Source organism: Gossypium arboreum, chromosome 1, assembly GCF_025698485.1.
Source record: "Gossypium arboreum isolate Shixiya-1 chromosome 1, ASM2569848v2, whole genome shotgun sequence".
Lineage (NCBI taxonomy): Eukaryota > Viridiplantae > Streptophyta > Magnoliopsida > Malvales > Malvaceae > Gossypium > Gossypium arboreum.
The window spans coordinates 86,147,637-86,154,791 of NC_069070.1; the positions used below are offsets into that span (position 1 = coordinate 86,147,637).

The window sequence follows — 7,155 nt, forward strand, 5'->3', positions numbered from 1 at the left end:
GGACATCAATTAAAGCACTCATTAGTCAATATGAAAAGTTATTACCATAGGCTTGCTTGAAAATCAAATCTCCACCACTATACATTGAGCTGATAAATCAATCAAAAAGGTCTTTAGAGGGTTGTAACGTGGCTTTGGTTAGGAGGTGTGGTCACAAGCTGAAGGAAAAGGTTAGAATCGAGATTGAATTGAAAAATTACCTAGCTATAAAAATAACTAGTCATCAGTTGAATACAAGTGAGCTTCTTCTCAGAATATGGAATTAACACTCAAGCTCAAAAATGAAGAATTACTATTAATATGTGTTGAAGTATTTTTTTTTAGAACAAGTCAAATAAATAGAAGAACAAAACATAGCTAAGTAATTAGTTCAAATCAAATCTCGACAAAAATAGGGATCAAATTAAGGGATTTCAACAATAATGGGTTATGGGTTAATATTGAGGGTAAATCAATTAATGGTTTGTTAGGCTCAAAGGGGTTCACTGAGGGTTAATATTGAAGGTAGGCTTTTGTGTAGTGAGTGGGTTAAACCTAAGTGCCTTTATCATCTTGACATATCAAATCAAATGGTGTGGCCTTGACATGCATAATCAAGCAAGTTCTAGAATAACAAATCAATATTGACACACTTAAAGAAACAATAAAAGTGAGCATGAAAGAAATAATAGATGCTCTAAAGGCTCAAGATCTCTCAAAAATTATGGCTTTTTGATGTTTAAATTTGTGAATTTCAACTCACGATAATACCCAAACTTAGGGAAACAACCTAAAAGTTTATAATTCTTCAAAAATCAACTTATCATGCTTGATTCCCTAATGTCTTAAAGTTTAAACAATCAATGCATAAATGCCTATGTTTTAATTCAAGACATATCAATAAAAATCATAAATTAATTAAAATTCATTCTAATAGTGATATAAGCGATTCACGTGAGAATAAGACAAAATTCAGGGATTTCTAATGATGATATGAAAGACCCCCCCACACTTAAGATGTACATTGCCCTCAATGTACAAAGATAGATATATTGAAAAATATAGATAAATAATCATAAGATAAGGAGAGAAGTGAAACTTCCTGAATGATGAATGAACTCCTTGAATTGGAGTTATGGAGAATAATTGGCCAAGGCAATGATGAGAGTGGAGGAGGATACTCAGGTAGGTGGTGGTAGAGGTTCATTAATCCATAAGTCCTTTGCCATTGGAGTTTTTAGTTCCTATTTGATGATGAGCTTTAGAGCTCTTTATGACTGTGATAAAATCAGGAACTCTTTAGGAAATATAATGGAGCATAATTACTCATAATGAAATAGCCGAAAATAAAAATAAAAAGTAATTTCAAAATTTAAAGATAAAAATAAAATAAATAATAGGTGTTTATAGAGAAATTGGGGCACACGGTCATGGGGCACGCCCGTATGCCTTCATTTCAGCCCGTGTGTTTTGTGGTTTTCGAAATTAGGCGCATTGATGTACACGGCCATGTTGCACGGCTATGTCAATCTTCGTTCGCTTTTCCCACACTTGTGTATACCGGTACACACCTGTGTATACAGGTACACGCCCGTGTTATTTTGACAGGCTCGACCACAGTCGGTGGGCATGGTCGTGTCGCTCGCCCGTGTTAATTTAGCAGGATTCCCCACGGCCATGTCGAACGGCCGTGGCAGCTTTATCGGATCCTGTGTTGGGGAAATGTTTTTGCTCTGTTTTCACACGGCTGTATCATACGACCGTGTTGAATCTCGTGGTATGTGCACGGCCTATAGCACGCCCGTGTGCCTGGCCGTGTGGTTCTGAAAATCCTGTATTCAGTAACTCAGTTAGTGAATTAAATGTTAAAGACTAAAATTTAAATAAGTTAACACCGTTAGTGCTCGGGGTGCCTCCCGAGAAGCGTTCTTTTATAGTCTAAGCTCGACTCTACTTTGTGGGTATATTTAGGTAACTTTATGGAGCCGTAGCTTCTTTTTATCGTCTTTGAAATTCTCACCGTTATACATTTTGAGATGATGTCCATTTACCTTAAAAGTGCCTTGTGATGGATAACTTACCTCTACTGTGCCATATGGAAACACAGTTTGAACTACAAAAAGTCCTGACCATCATGATTTAAGCTTTCCAGGAAACAATTTGATCCTCGAGTTATATAACAGGACAAGATCTCCAACTTCAAATTGCCTTCGTTGCTTCAAACGGGCGTCGTGGCGACGCTTTGTCGCTTCCTTATATAGGCACGAATTTTCATATTCATTGGCTCACCATTTATCTAACTCGTTCAACTGCATCAACCTATTTTCACCTGCAAGTTTGGGGTCAAGGTTTAGAAATTTTATAGCCCAGAATGCCTTGTATTCCAACTCAAACGGTAGGTGACAAATTTTCCCATAAACAAGTCTGTAAGGTGATGTTCCTATGGGAGTCTTAAAAGCAGTTCTATAAGCCCATAAAGCATCATCTACTTTCATCACCCAATCCTTCCTGTTTAATTCTATTGTCTTTTCTAGGATACGTTTAAGCTCTCAGTTCACCACTTCGACTTGGCCACTAGTTTGAGGGTGATAAGGAGTAGTTGCTTTATGATGAACTCCGTATTTCTTGAGGGTCTTGTCAAATTGGGCGTTACAAAAATGAGTACCCCTATCACTAATAATTGCTCTAGGTATACCAAATTGAGAGAAAAGTTTATTAAGGAATCGTACTACTACTCTAGCATCATTAGTATGTAAAGCTTGGGTTTCAACCCATTTGGACATATAATCAACAGCTACTAAGATGTATTTATTCTCGAATAAACTAGGGAATGGACCCATGAAGTCGATACTCCAAACGTCAAATATTTCACATGAGAGTATATATTTTTGAGGCATTTCATCACGTCTGGATATATTACCTGTCCTTTGATATTTGTCAAAAGAAGTAACGTACCTGTTGGCGTCTTTGAATAGAGTGGGCAAATAAAAACCTGATTTGAGGAGTTTATATGCGGTCTTATTTCCACCGTAATGTCCTCCAGTCAGTCCTGAGTGGCAATTTTCCAAGATTTTAAATGCTTCTATCCTTGTAACACATCTCCTAATGATTTGATCTGCACATTTACAGAAAAGAAAAAGGTCTTCCCAGAAGTAGTTTTTCACATCAGTGAAGAATCGCTTTTTTTTTTCTGATATGTCAACCCTTTTAGGATAATGTTAACGGCTAAAAAATTTGCAATATCTGCAAACCAAGGTACCTCAGAATCAGATATATCAAAAAATTGTTCTTTTCAAGGAATGAATCATTTATTTCAATGTCATCTGGTTCTTTGGTACTTAGAGTTTTCAAGCCTGGAGAGATGGTCAGCTGCAAGATTTTCATCTCCTTTCTTATCCTCAATCTCCAAGTCAAATTCCTGCAATAATAAGATCCATCAAATGAGTCGAGGTTTTCCATCAGTTTTATTCAAAAGGTGGCGAAGAGTGGAATACTCAGTATAAACGACAACTTTAGACAATATTAAATATGGCCTAAATTTATCGAATGCAAAAACCATAGCTAGCAGCTCTTTCTCTGTGGTGATGTAGTTTTCTTGTACAGCTGTCAAAGTCCTGCTAGCATAATAGATAGGTTGAAAATGTTTATCTCTTCGCTATCCCAAAACTGCACCTACTGCAAAATCACTAGCATCGCACATTAGTTCAAAAGGTGAATTCCAATCAGGTGCAATTATAATTGGAGCTTTAGTCAGTTTATCCTTTAAAGTATTAAATGGTTCTAAACACTCCTGATCGAAATTGAAAGGCACATCTTTTTCTAGTAATTTAGTCAAAGGCTTAGATATTTTAGAAAAGTCTTTAATAAATTTTCTATAAAATCCAGCATGTCCTAAGAAGCTTCTAATAGCCTTAACTGAATTAAAGGGAGGTAGTTTTTCAGTGGTTTCAATTTTAGATTTATCAACCTCAATCCCTCTACTAGAAATTTTATGTCCTAACACAATACCTTCTTGAACCATAAAGTGACATTGTTCTCAGTTAAGCACAAATTTTGTTTCCTCACATCTTATTAACACCCGTTTTAAATTTTTTAGGCAAAGATGGAAAGAGTTATCGGAAACCGAAAAATCATCCATAAATACCTTCATGACATCTTCTACGAGTTCGTCAAAAATGGCCATCATGCAGTGCTAAAAAGTAATAGGAGCATTACATAATCCAAAAGGCATTCTACGATAAGCAAACGTACTGTATGGACATGTAAATGTCGTCTTTTCTTGATCTTCAGGAGCTATTGGAATTTGGAAATAGCCAGAGAGTCCATCTAAAAAGCAGTAGTACATGTGTCCTGACAATCTTTCCAACATTTGGTCAATGAATGGAAAGGAAAAGTGGTTTTTTTCTTGCGGCATCATTTACCTTCCTATAATCAATGCACACTCTCCAACCTGTGACTGTCCTTGTTGGGATTAATTCATTCTTCTCATTGGCTACAACAGTCATGCCTCCTTTCTTAGGAACAACCTGCACTGGACTCACCCAAGAACTTTCAGAAATAGGATAAATAATTCTAGCATCTAGGAGTTTAATTACCTTAGCTTTAACAACTTCCTTCATGTTGGGGTTCAATCGTCTTTGGGCTTGCACGCATGGTTTATATTCATCTTCCATTAAAATTTTATAGGTGCAAAAAGAAGGGTTGATCCCTTTAATGTCAGAAATTTTCCAAGCTATGGCCCTTTTATGCTCTCTTAATACTTAGAGTAATTCCTCTTTCTCCTTGGGTTGCAAGTTGGATGCAATAATTACAAGTAATGTGGAATTATTTCCAAGGAATGCATAACCCCAAGTGAGTCGGCAATTGTTTAAGTTCCAGTTTGGGAGGTTCATCAATAGAGGGTTTTTTGCTTAAGTTCATCTTTTACCTTAATTCCCTCATATTCTGCTAGTTTTGGGAAGTTTCATTGGAGTTTAGTTCAGTTCCTATTTCAAAATCATCATCCATCCCCTCTCCTTGAGCGAGACACAGTTCCATCGTGTCCTTGTGTACGATTTCCTGAAAAGAATCTTGAGTAGCAAGATCAATAGAGTCGATATAATAACATAAGTCATCCTGTTCTCTATAAAATCTCATGGCATCATAAATTTTAAAAATAATCTCTTCATCACCTACTCTAAGTACCAATTTACCATCACCCACATCAATTACAGCCCTAGCAGTGGCTAAAATTGACCGACCTAAGATTAAAGGCACATTAACATCTTCATCCATGTTAACCACAACGAAATCAATAGGGAATATAAATTTATCTACTTTTACAAATACGTCCTCTATAATTCCCCTAGGATATTTAAGATCTATCAGCTAATTGAATACTCATCCTAGTGGGTTTAAGTTCCCCTAGACCAAGTTGTTTAAACATTTTATATGGCATCAAATTAATGCTGGCGCCTAAATATGCTAGTGCTTTATCAACATTCAAACTACCAATTAAGTAGGGAATAGTAAAACTTCCTAGATCTTTCAGTTTGGTTGGCAGTTTATATTGGAGTATGGCTGAGCACTCCTCATTAAGTTCCACTGTAGATAAGTCTTCAAACTTCCTTTTGTTTGTTAGAAACTCCTTTAAAACTTTTGCATATGTAGGCATCTACAATATAGCTTCAACAAAAGGTAAGTTAATATGCAGTTGTTTAAAAAGTTCAAGAAATTTACCGAATTGTGCATCCATGCAGTCATTCTTTAACTTTGTTGGGTATGGGATTGGTGGTTTATATTCTTTTGGCATTAGATTTTCATTGTTTTCGGGTTCAACCTCCTTTCTGTTAGCTTCTTGTGGTGGCTTCTTTTCAGATTCAGCTAACATTTTCCCACTCTTTAGTGTAACTGCTTTCACATGTTCTTTTAGGTCGGGTTCAGTGTTATTCAGTAGGCTACCTTATGGTCATTCAGATATCAATTTAACGAGTTGACCTATCTAAGTTTCGAGCCCTTGGATCGATGCTTGTTTATTTTTAAGTGCTATCTCGGTATTCTAAAAATGAGTTTCTGACACTGAGATGAATTTTGTTAGCATCTTCTCAAGGTTCGGCTTTTTATCTTGTTGGTAAGGTGGTTGTTGGAAGCCTGGAGGTGGTAGTGGTCGCTGATTCCCTTGGCCTCCCCATGAGAAATTTTGGTGGTTCCTCCAACCTGCATTGTAAGTATTACTATAAGGATTATTTTGAGACCGAGGATTATTACCAATGTAACTTAACTGCTCGTTCTCCATGTTGTGGCCATAGGGTGGGTAATCTGGATTGCTCGATCCACCACCACTTGCTTCGCACTGCATTACTGGGTGAACCTGTGAAGAACTAATAAAACCGTCAATTTTCTTATTCAAGAGTTTTACCTGATTAGAGAGCATGGTGACCGAATTGACGTTATAAACGCCGGCTACTTTCATTGGCTTTGTCTTCATGACTTGCCACTGATAATTATTCAGTGACATCTCTTCTTTAAATTCATAAGCATCCTCAGGTGTCTTATTACTGATAGTTCCACTAGCGGATATGTCAATCATCTGTCGAGTCGAAGGATTCAGGCCATCATGAAACGTTTGAACCTGTAGCCAAAGTGGTAACCCATGGTGATGGCACCTTTGCAAAAGGTCATTGTATCTCTCCCATGCATCATAGAGTGTTTCTAAATCCATCTGCACAAAAGAAGAGATATCATTACGTAATTTGGTCATTTTAGCCGGCGAAAAATATTTTAATAAAAACTTTTTGGTCATTTGTTCCCAAGTAGTGATTGACCCTCGTGGTAACGAGTTCAACCACTGTTTAGCCTTATTCCTCAACGAAAAGGGAAACAACCGAACCCGAATGGCATCATCAGAAATGCCATTGATTTTAAAAGTGTCGCAAAACTCTAAGAAATTTGCCAAATGAACGTTTGGGTCCTCGTCCTACAAACCATCAAACTGAACAAACTGTTGGATCATTTGAATGGTGTTAGGTTTCAGTTCAAAATTATTCGCAGCAACAGCAGGCCTAACTATGTTCAATTCAGTTCCTATTAAAGAAGGTTTAGCATAATCATACATAGTACATGGAGCAAGATTCTGATTTACTAGATCAGCGGAAATCGTAGGAGGTAGCGGATTTTCCTGGTTTTCAGCCATCTCCT

At 36.9% G+C, this 7,155-nt stretch overlaps 1 non-coding gene across 1 annotated transcript; it reads left to right on the plus strand.

Moving 5' to 3' along the window:
* The first annotated feature begins 6,605 nt into the window (after positions 1-6,605).
* On the plus strand, positions 6,606-6,712 carry LOC128282482 (small nucleolar RNA R71). The gene has a single exon (XR_008272761.1). It is a non-coding gene; the product is annotated as a small nucleolar RNA R71 (small nucleolar RNA).
* The last annotated feature ends 443 nt before the right edge of the window (positions 6,713-7,155 follow it).